Genomic DNA, 18419 nt, shown 5'->3' with positions numbered 1-18419 from the left:
TCGGCTCCGTTCCAAAAATACGAAGACCATGAACCATGAAACGGAGGCCACCCGAGCATAGAAATAGCAAGAAAGAAAAAAAACAAAAAAAAAACCGCACGTAAAATCTAAAAAAACGCAAACGGACAACGAAAAAGGGGGGTGCAACACGAGGACTTCCCAGGGGGTCACCCATCCTAGTACTACTCTCGCCCAAGCACACTTAACTGCGGAGTTCTGATGGGATCCGGTGCATTAGTGCTGGTATGATCGCACCCGAAATACTATCCATGCTTATTGCTTGTATGTCTTAAAAGACGCAGAACCTCATTTGTTTTCGTACGCGAGGCGTGGGACCCACGTGACCGATCAGCTCCGTTCCAAAAATACGAAGACCATCAACCATGAAGCGGAGGCCACCCGAGCATAGAAATAGCAAGAAAGAAAAAAAAACAAAAAAAAACCGCACGTAAAATTTAAAAAAACGCAAACGGACAACGAAAAAGGGGGTTGCAACACGAGGACTTCCCATGGGGTCACCCATCCTAGTACTACTCTCGCCCAAGCACGCTTAACTGCGGAGTTCTGATGGGATCCGGTGCATTAGTGCTGGTATGATCGCACCCGAAATACTGTCCATGCTTATTGCTTGTATGTCTTAAAAGACACAGAACCTCCTTTGTTTTCGTACGCGAGGCGTGGGACCCACGTGACCGATCGGCTCCGTTCCAAAAATACGAAGACCATGAACCATGAAACGGAGGCCACCCGAGCATAGAAATAGCAAGAAAAAAAAACAAAAAAAAACCGCACGTCAAATCTAAAAAAACGCAAACGGACAACGAAAAAGGGGGTGCAACACGAGGACTTCCCAGGGGGTCACCCATCCTAGTACTACTCTCGCCCAAGCACGCTTAACTGCGGAGTTCTGATAGGATCCAGTGCATTAGTGCTGGTATGATCGCACCCGAAATACTATCCATGCTTATTGCTTGTATGTCTTAAAAGACGCAGAACCTCCTTTGTTTTCGTACGCGAGGCGTGGGACCCACGTGACCGATCGGCTCCGTTCCAAAAATACGAAGACCATGAACCATGAAACGGAGGCCACCCGAGCATAGAAATAGCAAGAAAGAAAAAAAACAAAAAAAAAACCGCACGTAAAATCTAAAAAAACGCAAACGGACAACGAAAAAGGGGGGTGCAACACGAGGACTTCCCAGGGGGTCACCCATCCTAGTACTACTCTCGCCCAAGCACACTTAACTGCGGAGTTCTGATGGGATCCGGTGCATTAGTGCTGGTATGATCGCACCCGAAATACTATCCATGCTTATTGCTTGTATGTCTTAAAAGACGCAGAACCTCATTTGTTTTCGTACGCGAGGCGTGGGACCCACGTGACCGATCAGCTCCGTTCCAAAAATACGAAGACCATCAACCATGAAGCGGAGGCCACCCGAGCATAGAAATAGCAAGAAAGAAAAAAAACAAAAAAAAACCGCACGTAAAATTTAAAAAAACGCAAACGGACAACGAAAAAGGGGGTTGCAACACGAGGACTTCCCATGGGGTCACCCATCCTAGTACTACTCTCGCCCAAGCACGCTTAACTGCGGAGTTCTGATGGGATCCGGTGCATTAGTGCTGGTATGATCGCACCCAAAATACTGTCCATGCTTATTGCTTGTATGTCTTAAAAGACACAGAACCTCCTTTGTTTTCGTACGCGAGGCGTGGGACCCACGTGACCGATCGGCTCCGTTCCAAAAATACGAAGACCATGAACCATGAAACGGAGGCCACCCGAGCATAGAAATAGCAAGAAAAAAAAACAAAAAAAAACCGCACGTAAAATCTAAAAAAACGCAAACGGACAACGAAAAAGGGGGGGTGCAACACGAGGACTTCCCAGGGGGTCACCCATCCTAGTACTACTCTCGCCCAAGCACGCTTAACTGCGGAGTTCTGATGGGATACGATGCATTAGTGCTGGTATGATCGCACCCGAAATACTATCCATGCTTATTGCTTTTATGTCTTAAAAGACGTAGAACCTCCTTTGTTTTCGTACGCGAGGCGTGGAACCCACGTGACCGATCGGCTCCGTTCCAAAAATACGAAAACCATCAACCATGAAGCGGAGGCCACCCGAGCATAGAAATAGCAAGAAAGAAAAAAAAACAAAAAAAAACCGCACGTAAAATCTAAAAAAACGCAAACGGTCAACGAAAAACGGGGGTGCAACACGAGGACTTCCCAGGGGGTCACCCATCCTAGTACTACTCTCGCCCAAGCACGCTTAACTGCGGAGTTCTGATGGGATCCGGTGCATTAGTGCTGGTATGATCGCACCCGAAATACTATCCATGCTTATTGCATGTATGTCTTAAAAGACGCAGAACCTCCTTTGTTTTCGTACGCGAGGCGTGGAACCCACGTGACCGATCGGCTCCGTTCCAAAAATACGAAGACCATGAACCATGAAACGGAGGCCAACCGAGCATAGAAATAGCAAGAAAGAAAAAAAAAACAAAAAAAACCGCACGTAAAATCTAAAAAAACGCAAACGGACAACGAAAAAGGGGGGTGCAACATGAGGACTTCCCAGGGGGTCACCCATCCTAGTACTACTCTCGCCCAAGCACGCTTAACTGTAGAGTTCTGATGGGATCCGGTGCATTAGTGCTGGTATGATCGCACCCGAAATACTATCCATGCTTATTGCTTGTATGTCTTAAAAGACGCAGAACCTCCTTTGTTTTCGTACGCGAGGCGTGGGACCCACGTGACCGATCGGCTCCGTTCCAAAAATACGAAGACCATGAACCATGAAACGGAGGCCACCCGAGCATAGAAATAGCAAGAAAGAAAAAAAAACAAAAAAAAACCGCACGTAAAATCTAAAAAAACGCAAACGGACAACGAAAAAGGGGGGTGCAACACGAGGACTTCCGAGGGGGTCACCCATCCTAGTACTACTCTCGCCCAAGCACGCTTAACTGCGGAGTTCTGATGGGATCCGGTGCATTAGTGCTGGTATGATCGCACCCGAAATACTATCCATGCTTATTGCTTGTATGTCTTAAAAGACGCAGAACCTCCTTTGTTTTCGTACGCGAGGCGTGGGACCCACGTGACCGATCGGCTCCGTTCCAAAAATACGAAGACCATGAACCATGAAACGGAGGCCACCCGAGCATAGAAATAGCAAGAAAGAAAAAAAAACAAAAAAAAACCGCACGTAAAATCTAAAAAAACGCAAACGGACAACGAAAAAGGGGGGTGCAACACGAGGACTTCCCAGGGGGTCACCCATCCTAGTACTACTCTCGCCCAAGCACGCTTAACTGCGGAGTTCTAATGGGATCCGGTGCATTAGTGCTGGTATGATCGCACCCAAAATACTATCCATGCTTATTGCTTGTATGTCTTAAAAGACGCAGAAACTCCTTTGTTTTCGTACGCGAGGCGTGGGACCCACGTGGCCGATCAGCTCCGTTCCAAAAATACGAAGACCATCAACCATGAAGCGGAGGCCACCCGAGCATAGAAATAGCAAGAAAGAAAAAAAAACAAAAAAAAACCGCACGTAAAATCTAAAAAAACGCAAACGGACAACGAAAAAGGGGGGTGCAACACGAGGACTTCCCATGGGGTCACCCATCCTAGTACTACTCTCGCCCAAGCACGCTTAACTGCGGAGATCTGATGGGATCCGGTGCATTAGTGCTGGTATGATCGCACCCGAAATACTATCCATGCTTATTGCTTGTATGTCTTAAAAGACGCAGAACCTCCTTTGTTTTCGTACGCGAGGCGTGGAACCCACGTGACCGATCGGCTCCGTTCCAAAAATACGAAAACCATCAACCATGAAGCGGAGGCCACCCGAGCATAGAAATAGCAAGAAAGAAAAAAAAACAAAAAAAAACCGCACGTAAAATCTAAAAAAACGCAAACGGACAACGAAAAAGGGGGGTGCAACACAAGGACTTCCCAGGGGGTCACCCATCCTAGTACTACTCTCGCCCAAGCACGCTTAACTGCGGAGTTCTGATGGGATCCGGTGCATTAGTGCTGGTATGATCGCACCCGAAATACTATCCATGCTTATTGCTTGTATGTCTTAAAAGACGCAGAACCTCCTTTGTTTTCGTACGCGAGGCGTGGGACCCACGTGACCGATCGGCTCCGTTCCAAAAATACGAAGACCATGAACCATGAAACGAAGGCCACCCGAGCATAGAAATAGCAAGAAAGAAAAAAAAACAAAAAAAAAACCGCACGTAAAATCTAGAAAAACGCAAACGGACAACGAAAAAGGGGGGTGCAACACGAGGACTTCCCAGGGGGTCACCCATCCTAGTACTACTCTCGCCCAAGCACGCTTAACTGCGGAGTTCTGATGGGATCCGGTGCATTAGTGCTGGTATGATCGCACCCGAAATACTATCCATGCTTATTGCTTGTATGTCTTAAAAGACGCAGAACCTCCTTTGTTTTCGTACGCGAGGCGTGGAACCCACGTGACCGATCGGCTCCGTTCCAAAAATACGAAAACCATCAACCATGAAGCGGAGGCCACCCGAGCATAGAAATAGCAAGAAAGAAAAAAAAAACAAAAAAAACAGCACGTAAAATCTAAAAAAACGCAAACGGACAACGAAAAAGGGGGGTGCAACATGAGGACTTCCCAGGGGGTCACCCATCCTAGTACTACTCTCGCCCAAGCACGCTTAACTGCGGAGTTCTGATGGGATCCGGTGCATTAGTGCTGGTATGATCGCACCCGAAATACTATCCATGCTTATTGCTTGTATGTCTTAAAAGACGCAGAACCTCCTTTGTTTTCGTACGCGAGGCGTGGAACCCACGTGACCGATCGGCTCCGTTCCAAAAATACGAAGACCATGAACCATGAAACGGAGGCCACCCGAGCATAGAAATAGCAAGAAAGAAAAAAAAACAAAAAAAACCGCACGTAAAATCTAAAAAAAAGCAAACGGACAACGAAAAAGGGGGGTGCAACATGAGGACTTCCCAGGGGGTCACCCATCCTAGTACTACTCTCGCCCAAGCACGCTTAACTGTAGAGTTCTGATGGGATCCGGTGCATTAGTGCTGGTATGATCGCACCCGAAATACTATCCATGCTTATTGCTTGTATGTCTTAAAAGACGCAGAACCTCCTTTGTTTTTGTACGCGAGGCGTGGGACCCACGTGACCGATCGGCTCCGTTCCAAAAATACGAAGACCATGAACCATGAAACGGAGGCCACCCGAGCATAGAAATAGCAAGAAAGAAAAAAAAACAAAAAAAAAACCGCACGTAAAATCTAAAAAAACGCAAACGGACAACGAAAAAGGGGGTGCAACACGAGGACTTCCCAGGGGGTCACCCATCCTAGTACTACTCTCGCCCAAGCACGCTTAACTGCGGAGTTCTAATGGGATCCGGTGCATTAGTGCTGGTATGATCGCACCCAAAATACTATCCATGCTTATTGCTTGTATGTCTTAAAAGACGCAGAAACTCCTTTGTTTTCGTACGCGAGGCGTGGGACCCACGTGGCCGATCAGCTCCGTTCCAAAAATACGAAGACCATCAACCATGAAGCGGAGGCCACCCGAGCATAGAAATAGCAAGAAAGAAAAAAAAACAAAAAAAAACCGCACGTAAAATCTAAAAAAACGCAAACGGACAACGAAAAAGGGGGGTGCAACACGAGGACTTCCCATGGGGTCACCCATCCTAGTACTACTCTCGCCCAAGCACGCTTAACTGCGGAGTTCTGATGGGATCCGGTGCATTAGTGCTGGTATGATCGCACCCGAAATACTGTCCATGCTTATTGCTTGTATGTCTTAAAAGACACAGAACCTCCTTTGTTTTCGTACGCGAGGCGTGGGACCCACGTGACCGATCGGCTCCGTTCCAAAAATACGAAGACCATCAACCATGAAGCGGAGGCCACCCGAGCATAGAAATAGCAAGAAAGAAAAAAAAACAAAAAAAAACCGCACGTAAAATCTAAAAAAACGCAAACGGACAACGAAAAAGGGGGGTGCAACACGAGGACTTCCCAGGGGGTCACCCATCCTAGTACTACTCTCGCCCAAGCACGCTTAACTGCGGAGTTCTGATGGGATCCGGTGCATTAGTGCTGGTATGATCGCACCCGAAATACTATCCATGCTTATTGCTTGTATGTCTTAAAAGACGCAGAACCTCCTTTGTTTTCGTACGCGAGGCGTGGGACCCACGTGACCGATCGGCTCCGTTCCAAAAATACGAAGACCATCAACCATGAAGCGGAGGCCACCCGAGCATAGAAATAGCAAGAAAGAAAAAAAAAACAAAAAAAACAGCACGTAAAATCTAAAAAAACGCAAACGGACAACGAAAAAGGGGGGTGCAACATGAGGACTTCCCAGGGGGTCACCCATCCTAGTACTACTCTCGCCCAAGCACGCTTAACTGTAGAGTTCTGATGGGATCCGGTGCATTAGTGCTGGTATGATCGCACCCGAAATACTATCCATGCTTATTGCTTGTATGTCTTAAAAGACGCAGAACCTCCTTTGTTTTTGTACGCGAGGCGTGGGACCCACGTGACCGATCGGCTCCGTTCCAAAAATACGAAGACCATGAACCATGAAACGGAGGCCACCCGAGCATAGAAATAGCAAGAAAGAAAAAAAAACAAAAAAAAAACCGCACGTAAAATCTAAAAAAACGCAAACGGACAACGAAAAAGGGGGTGCAACACGAGGACTTCCCAGGGGGTCACCCATCCTAGTACTACTCTCGCCCAAGCACGCTTAACTGCGGAGTTCTGATGGGATCCGGTGCATTAGTGCTGGTATGATCGCACCCGAAATACTATCCATGCTTATTGCTTGTATGTCTTAAAAGACGCAGAACCTCCTTTGTTTTCGTACGCGAGGCGTGGGACCCACGTGACCGATCGGCTCCGTTCCAAAAATACGAAGACCATGAACCATGAAACGGAGGCCACCCGAGCATAGAAATAGCAAGAAAGAAAAAAAACAAAAAAAAACCGCACGTAAAATCTAAAAAAACGCAAACGGACAACGAAAAAGGGGGGTGCAACACGAGGACTTCCCAGGGGGTCACCCATCCTAGTACTACTCTCGCCCAAGCACGCTTAACTGCGGAGTTCTAATGGGATCCGGTGCATTAGTGCTGGTATGATCGCACCCAAAATACTATCCATGCTTATTGCTTGTATGTCTTAAAAGACGCAGAAACTCCTTTGTTTTCGTACGCGAGGCGTGGGACCCACGTGGCCGATCAGCTCCGTTCCAAAAATACGAAGACCATCAACCATGAAGCGGAGGCCACCCGAGCATAGAAATAGCAAGAAAGAAAAAAAAACAAAAAAAAACCGCACGTAAAATCTAAAAAAACGCAAACGGACAACGAAAAAGGGGGGTGCAACACGAGGACTTCCCATGGGGTCACCCATCCTAGTACTACTCTCGTCCAAGCACGCTTAACTGCGGAGTTCTGATGGGATCCGGTGCATTAGTGCTGGTATGATCGCACCCGAAATACTGTCCATGCTTATTGCTTGTATGTCTTAAAAGACACAGAACCTCCTTTGTTTTCGTACGCGAGGCGTGGGACCCACGTGACCGATCGGCTCCGTTCCAAAAATACGAAGACCATGAACCATGAAACGGAGGCCACCCGAGCATAGAAATAGCAAGAAAAAAAAAACAAAAAAAAACCGCACGTAAAATCTAGAAAAACGCAAACGGACAATGAAAAAGGGGGGGTGCAACACGAGGACTTCCCAGGGGGTCACCCATCCTAGTACTACTCTCGCCCAAGCACGCTTAACTGCGGAGTTCTGATGGGATCCGGTGCATTAGTGCTGGTATGATCGCACCCGAAATACTATCCATGCTTATTGCTTTTATGTCTTAAAAGACGCAGAACCTCCTTTGATTTCGTACGCGAGGCGTGGAACCCACGTGACCGATCAGCTCCGTTCCAAAAATACGAAAACCATCAACCATGAAGCGGAGGCCACCCGAGCATAGAAATAGCAAGAAAGAAAAAAAAACAAAAAAAAACCGCACGTAAAATCTAAAAAAACGCAAACGGACAACGAAAAAGGGGGTTGCAACACGAGGACTTCCCATGGGGTCACCCATCCTAGTACTACTCTCGCCCAAGCACGCTTAACTGCGGAGTTCTGATGGGATCCGATGCATTAGTGCTGGTATGATCGCACACGAAATACTATCCATGCTTATTGCTTTTATGTCTTAAAAGACGCAGAACCTCCTTTGTTTTCGTACGCGAGGCGTGGAACCCACGTGACCGATCGGCTCCGTTCCAAAAATACGAAGACCATGAACCATGAAACGGAGGCCACCCGAGCATAGAAATAGCAAGAAAGAAAAAAAAACAAAAAAAACCGCACGTAAAATCTAAAAAAAAGCAAACGGACAACGAAAAAGGGGGGTGCAACATGAGGACTTCCCAGGGGGTCACCCATCCTAGTACTACTCTCGCCCAAGCACGCTTAACTGTAGAGTTCTGATGGGATCCGGTGCATTAGTGCTGGTATGATCGCACCCGAAATACTATCCATGCTTATTGCTTGTATGTCTTAAAAGACGCAGAACCTCCTTTGTTTTTGTACGCGAGGCGTGGGACCCACGTGACCGATCGGCTCCGTTCCAAAAATACGAAGACCATGAACCATGAAACGGAGGCCACCCGAGCATAGAAATAGCAAGAAAGAAAAAAAAACAAAAAAAAAACCGCACGTAAAATCTAAAAAAACGCAAACGGACAACGAAAAAGGGGGTGCAACACGAGGACTTCCCAGGGGGTCACCCATCCTAGTACTACTCTCGCCCAAGCACGCTTAACTGCGGAGTTCTAATGGGATCCGGTGCATTAGTGCTGGTATGATCGCACCCAAAATACTATCCATGCTTATTGCTTGTATGTCTTAAAAGACGCAGAAACTCCTTTGTTTTCGTACGCGAGGCGTGGGACCCACGTGGCCGATCAGCTCCGTTCCAAAAATACGAAGACCATCAACCATGAAGCGGAGGCCACCCGAGCATAGAAATAGCAAGAAAGAAAAAAAAACAAAAAAAAACCGCACGTAAAATCTAAAAAAACGCAAACGGACAACGAAAAAGGGGGGTGCAACACGAGGACTTCCCATGGGGTCACCCATCCTAGTACTACTCTCGCCCAAGCACGCTTAACTGCGGAGTTCTGATGGGATCCGGTGCATTAGTGCTGGTATGATCGCACCCGAAATACTGTCCATGCTTATTGCTTGTATGTCTTAAAAGACACAGAACCTCCTTTGTTTTCGTACGCGAGGCGTGGGACCCACGTGACCGATCGGCTCCGTTCCAAAAATACGAAGACCATCAACCATGAAGCGGAGGCCACCCGAGCATAGAAATAGCAAGAAAGAAAAAAAAACAAAAAAAAACCGCACGTAAAATCTAAAAAAACGCAAACGGACAACGAAAAAGGGGGGTGCAACACGAGGACTTCCCAGGGGGTCACCCATCCTAGTACTACTCTCGCCCAAGCACGCTTAACTGCGGAGTTCTGATGGGATCCGGTGCATTAGTGCTGGTATGATCGCACCCGAAATACTATCCATGCTTATTGCTTGTATGTCTTAAAAGACGCAGAACCTCCTTTGTTTTCGTACGCGAGGCGTGGGACCCACGTGACCGATCGGCTCCGTTCCAAAAATACGAAGACCATCAACCATGAAGCGGAGGCCACCCGAGCATAGAAATAGCAAGAAAGAAAAAAAAAACAAAAAAAACAGCACGTAAAATCTAAAAAAACGCAAACGGACAACGAAAAAGGGGGGTGCAACATGAGGACTTCCCAGGGGGTCACCCATCCTAGTACTACTCTCGCCCAAGCACGCTTAACTGTAGAGTTCTGATGGGATCCGGTGCATTAGTGCTGGTATGATCGCACCCGAAATACTATCCATGCTTATTGCTTGTATGTCTTAAAAGACGCAGAACCTCCTTTGTTTTTGTACGCGAGGCGTGGGACCCACGTGACCGATCGGCTCCGTTCCAAAAATACGAAGACCATGAACCATGAAACGGAGGCCACCCGAGCATAGAAATAGCAAGAAAGAAAAAAAAACAAAAAAAAAACCGCACGTAAAATCTAAAAATACGCAAACGGACAACGAAAAAGGGGGTGCAACACGAGGACTTCCCAGGGGGTCACCCATCCTAGTACTACTCTCGCCCAAGCACGCTTAACTGCGGAGTTCTGATGGGATCCGGTGCATTAGTGCTGGTATGATCGCACCCGAAATACTATCCATGCTTATTGCTTGTATGTCTTAAAAGACGCAGAACCTCCTTTGTTTTCGTACGCGAGGCGTGGGACCCACGTGACCGATCGGCTCCGTTCCAAAAATACGAAGACCATGAACCATGAAACGGAGGCCACCCGAGCATAGAAATAGCAAGAAAGAAAAAAAACAAAAAAAAACCGCACGTAAAATCTAAAAAAACGCAAACGGACAACGAAAAAGGGGGGTGCAACACGAGGACTTCCCAGGGGGTCACCCATCCTAGTACTACTCTCGCCCAAGCACGCTTAACTGCGGAGTTCTAATGGGATCCGGTGCATTAGTGCTGGTATGATCGCACCCAAAATACTATCCATGCTTATTGCTTGTATGTCTTAAAAGACGCAGAAACTCCTTTGTTTTCGTACGCGAGGCGTGGGACCCACGTGGCCGATCAGCTCCGTTCCAAAAATACGAAGACCATCAACCATGAAGCGGAGGCCACCCGAGCATAGAAATAGCAAGAAAGAAAAAAAAACAAAAAAAAACCGCACGTAAAATCTAAAAAAACGCAAACGGACAACGAAAAAGGGGGGTGCAACACGAGGACTTCCCATGGGGTCACCCATCCTAGTACTACTCTCGTCCAAGCACGCTTAACTGCGGAGTTCTGATGGGATCCGGTGCATTAGTGCTGGTATGATCGCACCCGAAATACTGTCCATGCTTATTGCTTGTATGTCTTAAAAGACACAGAACCTCCTTTGTTTTCGTACGCGAGGCGTGGGACCCACGTGACCGATCGGCTCCGTTCCAAAAATACGAAGACCATGAACCATGAAACGGAGGCCACCCGAGCATAGAAATAGCAAGAAAAAAAAAACAAAAAAAAACCGCACGTAAAATCTAGAAAAACGCAAACGGACAATGAAAAAGGGGGGGTGCAACACGAGGACTTCCCAGGGGGTCACCCATCCTAGTACTACTCTCGCCCAAGCACGCTTAACTGCGGAGTTCTGATGGGATCCGGTGCATTAGTGCTGGTATGATCGCACCCGAAATACTATCCATGCTTATTGCTTTTATGTCTTAAAAGACGCAGAACCTCCTTTGATTTCGTACGCGAGGCGTGGAACCCACGTGACCGATCAGCTCCGTTCCAAAAATACGAAAACCATCAACCATGAAGCGGAGGCCACCCGAGCATAGAAATAGCAAGAAAGAAAAAAAAACAAAAAAAAACCGCACGTAAAATCTAAAAAAACGCAAACGGACAACGAAAAAGGGGGTTGCAACACGAGGACTTCCCATGGGGTCACCCATCCTAGTACTACTCTCGCCCAAGCACGCTTAACTGCGGAGTTCTGATGGGATCCGATGCATTAGTGCTGGTATGATCGCACACGAAATACTATCCATGCTTATTGCTTTTATGTCTTAAAAGACGCAGAACCTCCTTTGTTTTCGTACGCGAGGCGTGGGACCCACGTGACCGATCGGCTCCGTTCCAAAAATACGAAGACCATCAACCATGAAGCGGAGGCCACCCGAGCATAGAAATAGCAAGAAAGAAAAAAAAACAAAAAAAAAAACCGCACGTAAAATCTAAAAAAAAGCAAACGGACAACGAAAAAGGGGGATGCAACACGAGGACTTCCCAGGGGGTCACCCATCCTAGTACTACTCTCGCCCAAGCACGCTTAACTGCGGAGTTCTGATGGGATCCGGTGCATTAGTGCTGGTATGATCGCACCCGAAATACTATCCATGCTTATTGCTTGTATGTCTTAAAAGACGCAGAACCTCCTTTGTTTTCGTACGCGAGGCGTGGAACCCACGTGACCGATCGGCTCCGTTCCAAAAATACGAAAACCATCAACCATGAAGCGGAGGCCACCCGAGCATAGAAATAGCAAGAAAGAAAAAAAAACAAAAAAAACAGCACGTAAAATCTAAAAAAACGCAAACGGACAACGAAAAAGGGGGGTGCAACACGAGGACTTCCCAGGGGGTCACCCATCCTAGTACTACTCTCGCCCAAGCACGCTTAACTGCGGAGTTCTGATGGGATCCGGTGCATTAGTGCTGGTATGATCGCACCCGAAATACTATCCATGCTTATTGCATGTATGTCTTAAAAGACGCAGAACCTCCTTTGTTTTCGTACGCGAGGCGTGGAACCCACGTGACCGATCGGCTCCGTTCCAAAAATACGAAGACCATGAACCATGAAACGGAGGCCACCCGAGCATAGAAATAGCAAGAAAGAAAAAAAAAACAAAAAAAACCGCACGTAAAATCTAAAAAAACGCAAACGGACAACGAAAAAGGGGGGTGCAACATGAGGACTTCCCAGGGGGTCACCCATCCTAGTACTACTCTCGCCCAAGCACGCTTAACTGTAGAGTTCTGATGGGATCCGGTGCATTAGTGCTGGTATGATCGCACCCGAAATACTATCCATGCTTATTGCTTGTATGTCTTAAAAGACGCAGAACCTCCTTTGTTTTCGTACGCGAGGCGTGGGACCCACGTGACCGATCGGCTCCGTTCCAAAAATACGAAGACCATGAACCATGAAACGGAGGCCACCCGAGCATAGAAATAGCAAGAAAGAAAAAAAAACAAAAAAAAAACCGCACGTAAAATCTAAAAAAACGCAAACGGACAACGAAAAAGGGGGTGCAACACGAGGACTTCCGAGGGGGTCACCCATCCTAGTACTACTCTCGCCCAAGCACGCTTAACTGCGGAGTTCTGATGGGATCCGGTGCATTAGTGCTGGTATGATCGCACCCGAAATACTATCCATGCTTATTGCTTGTATGTCTTAAAAGACGCAGAACCTCCTTTGTTTTCGTACGCGAGGCGTGGGACCCACGTGACCGATCGGCTCCGTTCCAAAAATACGAAGACCATGAACCATGAAACGGAGGCCACCCGAGCATAGAAATAGCAAGAAAGAAAAAAAAACAAAAAAAAAACCGCACGTAAAATCTAAAAAAACGCAAACGGACAACGAAAAAGGGGGGTGCAACACGAGGACTTCCCAGGGGGTCACCCATCCTAGTAATACTCTCGCCCAAGCACGCTTAACTGCGGAGTTCTAATGGGATCCGGTGCATTAGTGCTGGTATGATCGCACCCAAAATACTATCCATGCTTATTGCTTGTATGTCTTAAAAGACGCAGAAACTCCTTTGTTTTCGTACGCGAGGCGTGGGACCCACGTGGCCGATCAGCTCCGTTCCAAAAATACGAAGACCATCAACCATGAAGCGGAGGCCACCCGAGCATAGAAATAGCAAGAAAGAAAAAAAAACAAAAAAAAACCGCACGTAAAATCTAAAAAAACGCAAACGGACAACGAAAAAGGGGGGTGCAACACGAGGACTTCCCATGGGGTCACCCATCCTAGTACTACTCTCGCCCAAGCACGCTTAACTGCGGAGTTCTGATGGGATCCGGTGCATTAGTGCTGGTATGATCGCACCCGAAATACTGTCCATGCTTATTGCTTGTATGTCTTAAAAGACACAGAACCTCCTTTGTTTTCGTACGCGAGGCGTGGGACCCACGTGACCGATCGGCTCCGTTCCAAAAATACGAAGACCATGAACCATGAAACGGAGGCCACCCGAGCATAGAAATAGCAAGAAAAAAAAAACAAAAAAAAACCGCACGTAAAATCTAGAAAAACGCAAACGGACAATGAAAAAGGGGGGGGTGCAACACGAGGACTTCCCAGGGGGTCACCCATCCTAGTACTACTCTCGCCCGAGCACGCTTAACTGCGGAGTTCTGATGGGATCCGGTGCATTAGTGCTGGTATGATCGCACCCGAAATATTATCCATGCTTATTGCTTTTATGTCTTAAAAGACGCAGAACCTCCTTTGATTTCGTACGCGAGGCGTGGAACCCACGTGACCGATCAGCTCCGTTCCAAAAATACGAAAACCATCAACCATGAAGCGGAGGCCACCCGAGCATAGAAATAGCAAGAAAGAAAAAAAAACAAAAAAAAACCGCACGTAAAATCTAAAAAAACGCAAACGGACAACGAAAAAGGGGGTTGCAACACGAGGACTTCCCATGGGGTCACCCATCCTAGTACTACTCTCGCCCAAGCACGCTTAACTGCGGAGTTCTGATGGGATCCGGTGCATTAGTGCTGGTATGATCGCACCCGAAATACTGTCCATGCTTATTGCTTGTATGTCTTAAAAGACGCAGAACCTCCTTTGTTTTCGTACGCGAGGCGTGAAACCCACGTGACCGATCGGCTCCGTTCCAAAAATACGAAAACCATCAACCATGAAGCGGAGGCCACCCGAGCATAGAAATAGCAAGAAAGAAAAAAAAACAAAAAAAAACCGCACGTAAAATCTAAAAAAACGCAAACGGACAACGAAAAAGGGGGGTGCAACACGAGGACTTCCCAGGGGGTCACCCATCCTAGTACTACTCTCGCCCAAGCACGCTTAACTGCGGAGTTCTGATGGGATCCGGTGCATTAGTGCTGGTATGATCGCACCCGAAATACTATCCATGCTTATTGCTTGTATGTCTTAAAAGACGCAGAACCTCCTTTGTTTTCGTACGCGAGGCGTGGGACCCACGTGACCGATCGGCTCCGTTCCAAAAATACGAAGACCATGAACCATGAAACGGAGGCCACCCGAGCATAGAAATAGCAAGAAAGAAAAAAAAACAAAAAAAAACCGCACGTAAAATCTAAAAAAACGCAAACGGACAACGGAAAAGGGGGGTGCAACATGAGGACTTCCCAGGGGGTCACCCATCCTAGTACTACTCTCGCCCAAACACGCTTAACTGTGGAGTTCTGATGGGATCCGGTGCATTAGTGCTGGTATGATCGCACCCGAAATACTATCCATGCTTATTGCTTTTATGTCTTAAAAGACGCAGAACCTCCTTTGTTTTCGTACGCGAGGCGTGGGACCCACGTGACCGATCGGCTCCGTTCCAAAAATACGAAGACCATGAACCATGAAACGGAGGCCACCCGAGCATAGAAATAGCAAGAAAGAAAAAAAAAACAAAAAAAAAACCGCACGTAAAATCTAAAAAAACGCAAACGGACAACGAAAAAGGGGGGTGCAACACGAGGACTTCCGAGGGGGTCACCCATCCTAGTACTACTCTCGCCCAAGCACGCTTAACTGCGGAGTTCTGATGGGATCCGGTGCATTAGTGCTGGTATGATCGCACCCGAAATACTATCCATGCTTATTGCTTGTATGTCTTAAAAGACGCAGAACCTCCTTTGTTTTCATACGCGAGGCGTGGGACCCACGTGACCGATCGGCTCCGTTCCAAAAATACGAAGACCATGAACCATGAAACGGAGGCCACCCGAGCATAGAAATAGCAAGAAAGAAAAAAAAACAAAAAAAAACCGCACGTAAAATCTAAAAAAACGCAAACGGACAACGAAAAAGGGGGGTGCAACACGAGGACTTCCCAGGGGATCACCCATCCTAGTACTACTCTCGCCCAAGCACGCTTAACTGCGGAGTTCTGATGGGATCCGGTGCATTAGTGCTGGTATGATCGCACCCAAAATACTATCCATGCTTATTGTTTGTATGTCTTAAAAGACGCAGAAACTCCCTTGTTTTCGTACGCGAGGCGTGGGACCCACGTGACCGATCAGCTCCGTTCCAAAAATACGAAGACCATCAACCATGAAGCGGAGGCCACCCGAGCATAGAAATAGGAAGAAAGAAAAAAAAAACAAAAAAATAACCGCACGTAAAATCTAAAAAAACGCAAACGGACAACGAAAAAGGGGGTGCAACACGAGGACTTCCCATGGGGTCACCCATCCTAGTACTACTCTCGCCCAAGCACGCTTAACTGCGGAGTTCTGATCGGATCCGGTGCATTAGTGCTGGTATGATCGCACCCGAAATACTGTCCATGCTTATTGCTTGTATGTCTTAAAAGACACAGAACCTCCTTTGTTTTCGTACGCGAGGCGTGGGACCCACGTGACCGATCGGCTCCGTTCCAAAAATACGAAGACCATGAACCATGAAACGGAGGCCACCCGAGCATAGAAATAGCAAGAAAAAAAAACAAAAAAAACCGCACGTAAAATCTAAAAAAACGCAAACGGACAATGAAAAAGGGGGGGTGCAACACGAGGACTTCCCAGGGGGTCACCCATCCTAGTACTACTCTCGCCCAAGCACGCTTAACTGCGGAGTTCTGATGGGATCCGGTGCATTAGTGCTGGTATGATCGCACCCGAAATACTATCCATGCTTATTGCTTTTATGTCTTAAAAGACGCAGAACCTCCTTTGTTTTCGTACGCGAGGCGTGGAACCCACGTGACCGATCGGCTCCGTTCCAAAAATACGAAAACCATCAACCATGAAGCGGAGGCCACCCGAGCATAGAAATAGCAAGAAAGAAAAAAAAACAAAAAAAAACCGCACGTAAAATCTAAAAAAACGCAAACGGACAACGAAAAAGGGGGGTGCAACACGAGGACTTCCCATGGGGTCACCCATCCTAGTACTACTCTCGCCCAAGCACGCTTAACTGCGGAGTTCTGATGGGATCCGGTGCATTAGTGCTGGTATGATCGCACCCAAAATACTGTCCATGCTTATTGCTTGTATGTCTTAAAAGACACAGAACCTCCTTTGTTTTCGTACGCGAGGCGTGGGACCCACGTGACAGATCGGCTCCATTCCAAAAATACGAAGACCATGAACCATGAAACGGAGGCCACCTGAGCATAGAAATAGCAAGAAAAAAAAAACAAAAAAAAACCGCACGTAAAATATAAAAAAACGCAAACGGACAACGAAAAAGGGGGGTGCAACATGAGGACTTCCCAGGGGGTCACCCATCCTAGTACTACTCTCGCCCAAGCACGCTTAACTGTGGAGTTCTGATGGGATCCGGTGCATTAGTGCTGGTATGATCGCACCCGAAATACTATCCATGCTTATTGCTTGTGTGTCTTAAAAGACGCAGAACCTCCTTTGTTTTCGTACGCGAGGCGTGGGACCCACGTGACCGATCGGCTCCGTTCCAAAAATACGAAGACCATGAACCATGAAACGGAGGCCACCCGAGCATAGAAATAGCAAGAAAGAAAAAAAAACAAAAAAAAAACCGCACGTAAAATCTAAAAAAACGCAAACGGACAACGAAAAAGGGGGGTGCAACACGAGGACTTCCGAGGGGGTCACCCATCCTAGTACTACTCTCGCCCAAGCACGCTTAACTGCGGAGTTCTGATGGGATCCGGTGCATTAGTGTTGGTATGATCGCACCCGAAATACTATCCATGCTTATTGCTTGTATGTCTTAAAAGACGCAGAACCTCCTTTGTTTCGTACGCGAGGCGTGGGACCCACGTGACCGATCGGCTCCGTTCCAAAAATACGAAGACCATGAACCATGAAACGGAGGCCACCCGAGCATAGAAATAGCAAGAAAGAAAAAAAAACAAAAAAAAACCGCACGTAAAATCTAAAAAAACGCAAACGGACAACGGAAAAGGGGGGTGCAACATGAGGACTTCCCAGGGGGTCACCCATCCTAGTACTACTCTCGCCCAAGCACGCTTAACTGTGGAGTTCTGATGGGATCCGGTGCATTAGTGCTGGTATGATCGCACCCGAAATACTATCCATGCTTATTGCTTGTATGTCTTAAAAGACGCAGAACCTCCTTTGTTTTCGTACGCGAGGCGTGGGACCCACGTGACCGATCGGCTCCGTTCCAAAAATACGAAGACCATGAACCATGAAACGGAGGCCACCCGAGCATAGAAATAGCAAGAAAGAAAAAAAAAACAAAAAAAAAACCGCACGTAAAATCTAAAAAAACGCAAACGGACAACGAAAAAGGGGGGTGCAACACGAGGACTTCCGAGGGGGTCACCCATCCTAGTACTACTCTCGCCCAAGCACGCTTAACTGTGGAGTTCTGATGGGATCCGGTGCATTAGTGCTGGTATGATCGCACCCGAAATACTATCCATGCTTATTGCTTGTATGTCTTAAAAGACGCAGAACCTCCTTTGTTTTCGTACGCGAGGCGTGGGACCCAC

At 47.4% G+C, this 18419-nt stretch overlaps 53 non-coding genes across 53 annotated transcripts; all 53 read right to left on the bottom strand.

The window, feature by feature from the left end:
- Positions 1 to 138: 138 nt before the first annotated feature.
- On the bottom strand, positions 139 to 257 carry LOC145154062 (5S ribosomal RNA). Its single transcript, XR_013734546.1, has one exon. It is a non-coding gene; the product is annotated as a 5S ribosomal RNA (ribosomal RNA).
- A 229-nt stretch (positions 258 to 486) lies between these two features.
- On the bottom strand, positions 487 to 605 carry LOC145134786 (5S ribosomal RNA). The gene has a single exon (XR_013719350.1). It is a non-coding gene; the product is annotated as a 5S ribosomal RNA (ribosomal RNA).
- A 224-nt stretch (positions 606 to 829) lies between these two features.
- On the bottom strand, positions 830 to 948 carry LOC145145080 (5S ribosomal RNA). The gene has a single exon (XR_013726071.1). It is a non-coding gene; the product is annotated as a 5S ribosomal RNA (ribosomal RNA).
- Positions 949 to 1177: 229 nt separating this feature from the next.
- On the bottom strand, positions 1178 to 1296 carry LOC145154061 (5S ribosomal RNA). The gene has a single exon (XR_013734545.1). It is a non-coding gene; the product is annotated as a 5S ribosomal RNA (ribosomal RNA).
- Positions 1297 to 1524: 228 nt separating this feature from the next.
- On the bottom strand, positions 1525 to 1643 carry LOC145134780 (5S ribosomal RNA). Its single transcript, XR_013719348.1, has one exon. It is a non-coding gene; the product is annotated as a 5S ribosomal RNA (ribosomal RNA).
- Positions 1644 to 1869: 226 nt separating this feature from the next.
- LOC145147988 (5S ribosomal RNA) lies at positions 1870 to 1988 on the bottom strand. The gene has a single exon (XR_013728885.1). It is a non-coding gene; the product is annotated as a 5S ribosomal RNA (ribosomal RNA).
- Positions 1989 to 2217: 229 nt separating this feature from the next.
- Positions 2218 to 2336, bottom strand: LOC145147911 (5S ribosomal RNA). Its single transcript, XR_013728810.1, has one exon. It is a non-coding gene; the product is annotated as a 5S ribosomal RNA (ribosomal RNA).
- Positions 2337 to 2565: 229 nt separating this feature from the next.
- LOC145148489 (5S ribosomal RNA) lies at positions 2566 to 2684 on the bottom strand. The gene has a single exon (XR_013729371.1). It is a non-coding gene; the product is annotated as a 5S ribosomal RNA (ribosomal RNA).
- A 229-nt stretch (positions 2685 to 2913) lies between these two features.
- On the bottom strand, positions 2914 to 3032 carry LOC145155748 (5S ribosomal RNA). The gene has a single exon (XR_013736177.1). It is a non-coding gene; the product is annotated as a 5S ribosomal RNA (ribosomal RNA).
- Positions 3033 to 3261: 229 nt separating this feature from the next.
- Positions 3262 to 3380, bottom strand: LOC145153617 (5S ribosomal RNA). Its single transcript, XR_013734116.1, has one exon. It is a non-coding gene; the product is annotated as a 5S ribosomal RNA (ribosomal RNA).
- Positions 3381 to 3609: 229 nt separating this feature from the next.
- On the bottom strand, positions 3610 to 3728 carry LOC145154395 (5S ribosomal RNA). The gene has a single exon (XR_013734869.1). It is a non-coding gene; the product is annotated as a 5S ribosomal RNA (ribosomal RNA).
- A 229-nt stretch (positions 3729 to 3957) lies between these two features.
- On the bottom strand, positions 3958 to 4076 carry LOC145154212 (5S ribosomal RNA). Its single transcript, XR_013734696.1, has one exon. It is a non-coding gene; the product is annotated as a 5S ribosomal RNA (ribosomal RNA).
- Positions 4077 to 4306: 230 nt separating this feature from the next.
- LOC145147900 (5S ribosomal RNA) lies at positions 4307 to 4425 on the bottom strand. Its single transcript, XR_013728797.1, has one exon. It is a non-coding gene; the product is annotated as a 5S ribosomal RNA (ribosomal RNA).
- A 229-nt stretch (positions 4426 to 4654) lies between these two features.
- LOC145143573 (5S ribosomal RNA) lies at positions 4655 to 4773 on the bottom strand. The gene has a single exon (XR_013724604.1). It is a non-coding gene; the product is annotated as a 5S ribosomal RNA (ribosomal RNA).
- A 228-nt stretch (positions 4774 to 5001) lies between these two features.
- Positions 5002 to 5120, bottom strand: LOC145148488 (5S ribosomal RNA). Its single transcript, XR_013729370.1, has one exon. It is a non-coding gene; the product is annotated as a 5S ribosomal RNA (ribosomal RNA).
- A 229-nt stretch (positions 5121 to 5349) lies between these two features.
- LOC145153616 (5S ribosomal RNA) lies at positions 5350 to 5468 on the bottom strand. The gene has a single exon (XR_013734115.1). It is a non-coding gene; the product is annotated as a 5S ribosomal RNA (ribosomal RNA).
- A 229-nt stretch (positions 5469 to 5697) lies between these two features.
- LOC145153130 (5S ribosomal RNA) lies at positions 5698 to 5816 on the bottom strand. Its single transcript, XR_013733655.1, has one exon. It is a non-coding gene; the product is annotated as a 5S ribosomal RNA (ribosomal RNA).
- Positions 5817 to 6045: 229 nt separating this feature from the next.
- On the bottom strand, positions 6046 to 6164 carry LOC145147888 (5S ribosomal RNA). Its single transcript, XR_013728785.1, has one exon. It is a non-coding gene; the product is annotated as a 5S ribosomal RNA (ribosomal RNA).
- Positions 6165 to 6393: 229 nt separating this feature from the next.
- Positions 6394 to 6512, bottom strand: LOC145148487 (5S ribosomal RNA). The gene has a single exon (XR_013729369.1). It is a non-coding gene; the product is annotated as a 5S ribosomal RNA (ribosomal RNA).
- A 229-nt stretch (positions 6513 to 6741) lies between these two features.
- On the bottom strand, positions 6742 to 6860 carry LOC145147877 (5S ribosomal RNA). Its single transcript, XR_013728772.1, has one exon. It is a non-coding gene; the product is annotated as a 5S ribosomal RNA (ribosomal RNA).
- Positions 6861 to 7088: 228 nt separating this feature from the next.
- LOC145153615 (5S ribosomal RNA) lies at positions 7089 to 7207 on the bottom strand. Its single transcript, XR_013734114.1, has one exon. It is a non-coding gene; the product is annotated as a 5S ribosomal RNA (ribosomal RNA).
- Positions 7208 to 7436: 229 nt separating this feature from the next.
- Positions 7437 to 7555, bottom strand: LOC145155447 (5S ribosomal RNA). Its single transcript, XR_013735887.1, has one exon. It is a non-coding gene; the product is annotated as a 5S ribosomal RNA (ribosomal RNA).
- Positions 7556 to 7782: 227 nt separating this feature from the next.
- On the bottom strand, positions 7783 to 7901 carry LOC145147866 (5S ribosomal RNA). The gene has a single exon (XR_013728758.1). It is a non-coding gene; the product is annotated as a 5S ribosomal RNA (ribosomal RNA).
- A 229-nt stretch (positions 7902 to 8130) lies between these two features.
- LOC145147388 (5S ribosomal RNA) lies at positions 8131 to 8249 on the bottom strand. The gene has a single exon (XR_013728294.1). It is a non-coding gene; the product is annotated as a 5S ribosomal RNA (ribosomal RNA).
- Positions 8250 to 8477: 228 nt separating this feature from the next.
- On the bottom strand, positions 8478 to 8596 carry LOC145148485 (5S ribosomal RNA). Its single transcript, XR_013729367.1, has one exon. It is a non-coding gene; the product is annotated as a 5S ribosomal RNA (ribosomal RNA).
- Positions 8597 to 8825: 229 nt separating this feature from the next.
- On the bottom strand, positions 8826 to 8944 carry LOC145153614 (5S ribosomal RNA). Its single transcript, XR_013734113.1, has one exon. It is a non-coding gene; the product is annotated as a 5S ribosomal RNA (ribosomal RNA).
- Positions 8945 to 9173: 229 nt separating this feature from the next.
- LOC145153129 (5S ribosomal RNA) lies at positions 9174 to 9292 on the bottom strand. The gene has a single exon (XR_013733654.1). It is a non-coding gene; the product is annotated as a 5S ribosomal RNA (ribosomal RNA).
- A 229-nt stretch (positions 9293 to 9521) lies between these two features.
- LOC145147855 (5S ribosomal RNA) lies at positions 9522 to 9640 on the bottom strand. The gene has a single exon (XR_013728745.1). It is a non-coding gene; the product is annotated as a 5S ribosomal RNA (ribosomal RNA).
- A 229-nt stretch (positions 9641 to 9869) lies between these two features.
- On the bottom strand, positions 9870 to 9988 carry LOC145148484 (5S ribosomal RNA). The gene has a single exon (XR_013729366.1). It is a non-coding gene; the product is annotated as a 5S ribosomal RNA (ribosomal RNA).
- Positions 9989 to 10217: 229 nt separating this feature from the next.
- On the bottom strand, positions 10218 to 10336 carry LOC145147844 (5S ribosomal RNA). Its single transcript, XR_013728732.1, has one exon. It is a non-coding gene; the product is annotated as a 5S ribosomal RNA (ribosomal RNA).
- Positions 10337 to 10564: 228 nt separating this feature from the next.
- LOC145153613 (5S ribosomal RNA) lies at positions 10565 to 10683 on the bottom strand. The gene has a single exon (XR_013734112.1). It is a non-coding gene; the product is annotated as a 5S ribosomal RNA (ribosomal RNA).
- Positions 10684 to 10912: 229 nt separating this feature from the next.
- On the bottom strand, positions 10913 to 11031 carry LOC145155446 (5S ribosomal RNA). The gene has a single exon (XR_013735886.1). It is a non-coding gene; the product is annotated as a 5S ribosomal RNA (ribosomal RNA).
- A 227-nt stretch (positions 11032 to 11258) lies between these two features.
- Positions 11259 to 11377, bottom strand: LOC145147831 (5S ribosomal RNA). Its single transcript, XR_013728720.1, has one exon. It is a non-coding gene; the product is annotated as a 5S ribosomal RNA (ribosomal RNA).
- A 229-nt stretch (positions 11378 to 11606) lies between these two features.
- LOC145147387 (5S ribosomal RNA) lies at positions 11607 to 11725 on the bottom strand. Its single transcript, XR_013728293.1, has one exon. It is a non-coding gene; the product is annotated as a 5S ribosomal RNA (ribosomal RNA).
- A 231-nt stretch (positions 11726 to 11956) lies between these two features.
- On the bottom strand, positions 11957 to 12075 carry LOC145153923 (5S ribosomal RNA). Its single transcript, XR_013734413.1, has one exon. It is a non-coding gene; the product is annotated as a 5S ribosomal RNA (ribosomal RNA).
- Positions 12076 to 12303: 228 nt separating this feature from the next.
- LOC145147820 (5S ribosomal RNA) lies at positions 12304 to 12422 on the bottom strand. Its single transcript, XR_013728709.1, has one exon. It is a non-coding gene; the product is annotated as a 5S ribosomal RNA (ribosomal RNA).
- A 229-nt stretch (positions 12423 to 12651) lies between these two features.
- On the bottom strand, positions 12652 to 12770 carry LOC145148483 (5S ribosomal RNA). The gene has a single exon (XR_013729365.1). It is a non-coding gene; the product is annotated as a 5S ribosomal RNA (ribosomal RNA).
- Positions 12771 to 12999: 229 nt separating this feature from the next.
- LOC145155747 (5S ribosomal RNA) lies at positions 13000 to 13118 on the bottom strand. Its single transcript, XR_013736176.1, has one exon. It is a non-coding gene; the product is annotated as a 5S ribosomal RNA (ribosomal RNA).
- Positions 13119 to 13348: 230 nt separating this feature from the next.
- On the bottom strand, positions 13349 to 13467 carry LOC145144444 (5S ribosomal RNA). The gene has a single exon (XR_013725454.1). It is a non-coding gene; the product is annotated as a 5S ribosomal RNA (ribosomal RNA).
- A 229-nt stretch (positions 13468 to 13696) lies between these two features.
- Positions 13697 to 13815, bottom strand: LOC145153128 (5S ribosomal RNA). The gene has a single exon (XR_013733653.1). It is a non-coding gene; the product is annotated as a 5S ribosomal RNA (ribosomal RNA).
- Positions 13816 to 14043: 228 nt separating this feature from the next.
- LOC145153595 (5S ribosomal RNA) lies at positions 14044 to 14162 on the bottom strand. Its single transcript, XR_013734095.1, has one exon. It is a non-coding gene; the product is annotated as a 5S ribosomal RNA (ribosomal RNA).
- Positions 14163 to 14391: 229 nt separating this feature from the next.
- On the bottom strand, positions 14392 to 14510 carry LOC145134774 (5S ribosomal RNA). The gene has a single exon (XR_013719341.1). It is a non-coding gene; the product is annotated as a 5S ribosomal RNA (ribosomal RNA).
- Positions 14511 to 14739: 229 nt separating this feature from the next.
- Positions 14740 to 14858, bottom strand: LOC145147809 (5S ribosomal RNA). Its single transcript, XR_013728698.1, has one exon. It is a non-coding gene; the product is annotated as a 5S ribosomal RNA (ribosomal RNA).
- Positions 14859 to 15087: 229 nt separating this feature from the next.
- LOC145148511 (5S ribosomal RNA) lies at positions 15088 to 15206 on the bottom strand. Its single transcript, XR_013729393.1, has one exon. It is a non-coding gene; the product is annotated as a 5S ribosomal RNA (ribosomal RNA).
- Positions 15207 to 15437: 231 nt separating this feature from the next.
- On the bottom strand, positions 15438 to 15556 carry LOC145155746 (5S ribosomal RNA). Its single transcript, XR_013736175.1, has one exon. It is a non-coding gene; the product is annotated as a 5S ribosomal RNA (ribosomal RNA).
- A 229-nt stretch (positions 15557 to 15785) lies between these two features.
- On the bottom strand, positions 15786 to 15904 carry LOC145155559 (5S ribosomal RNA). Its single transcript, XR_013735993.1, has one exon. It is a non-coding gene; the product is annotated as a 5S ribosomal RNA (ribosomal RNA).
- Positions 15905 to 16134: 230 nt separating this feature from the next.
- Positions 16135 to 16253, bottom strand: LOC145144217 (5S ribosomal RNA). Its single transcript, XR_013725231.1, has one exon. It is a non-coding gene; the product is annotated as a 5S ribosomal RNA (ribosomal RNA).
- Positions 16254 to 16478: 225 nt separating this feature from the next.
- LOC145147798 (5S ribosomal RNA) lies at positions 16479 to 16597 on the bottom strand. The gene has a single exon (XR_013728687.1). It is a non-coding gene; the product is annotated as a 5S ribosomal RNA (ribosomal RNA).
- A 229-nt stretch (positions 16598 to 16826) lies between these two features.
- LOC145153126 (5S ribosomal RNA) lies at positions 16827 to 16945 on the bottom strand. The gene has a single exon (XR_013733651.1). It is a non-coding gene; the product is annotated as a 5S ribosomal RNA (ribosomal RNA).
- Positions 16946 to 17171: 226 nt separating this feature from the next.
- LOC145146752 (5S ribosomal RNA) lies at positions 17172 to 17290 on the bottom strand. Its single transcript, XR_013727681.1, has one exon. It is a non-coding gene; the product is annotated as a 5S ribosomal RNA (ribosomal RNA).
- Positions 17291 to 17520: 230 nt separating this feature from the next.
- On the bottom strand, positions 17521 to 17639 carry LOC145146709 (5S ribosomal RNA). The gene has a single exon (XR_013727641.1). It is a non-coding gene; the product is annotated as a 5S ribosomal RNA (ribosomal RNA).
- Positions 17640 to 17867: 228 nt separating this feature from the next.
- LOC145146751 (5S ribosomal RNA) lies at positions 17868 to 17986 on the bottom strand. Its single transcript, XR_013727680.1, has one exon. It is a non-coding gene; the product is annotated as a 5S ribosomal RNA (ribosomal RNA).
- A 231-nt stretch (positions 17987 to 18217) lies between these two features.
- On the bottom strand, positions 18218 to 18336 carry LOC145145175 (5S ribosomal RNA). The gene has a single exon (XR_013726162.1). It is a non-coding gene; the product is annotated as a 5S ribosomal RNA (ribosomal RNA).
- Positions 18337 to 18419: the final 83 nt, after the last annotated feature.

This window comes from Lactuca virosa, chromosome 1 (assembly GCF_052849685.1).
Source record: "Lactuca virosa cultivar CGN04683 chromosome 1, Lactuca_virosa_CGN04683_v6, whole genome shotgun sequence".
Taxonomy (NCBI): domain Eukaryota; kingdom Viridiplantae; phylum Streptophyta; class Magnoliopsida; order Asterales; family Asteraceae; genus Lactuca; species Lactuca virosa.
The sequence above is the reverse complement of the archived record's forward strand: the minus strand, read 5'-3'. Positions and strand labels throughout refer to the sequence as shown.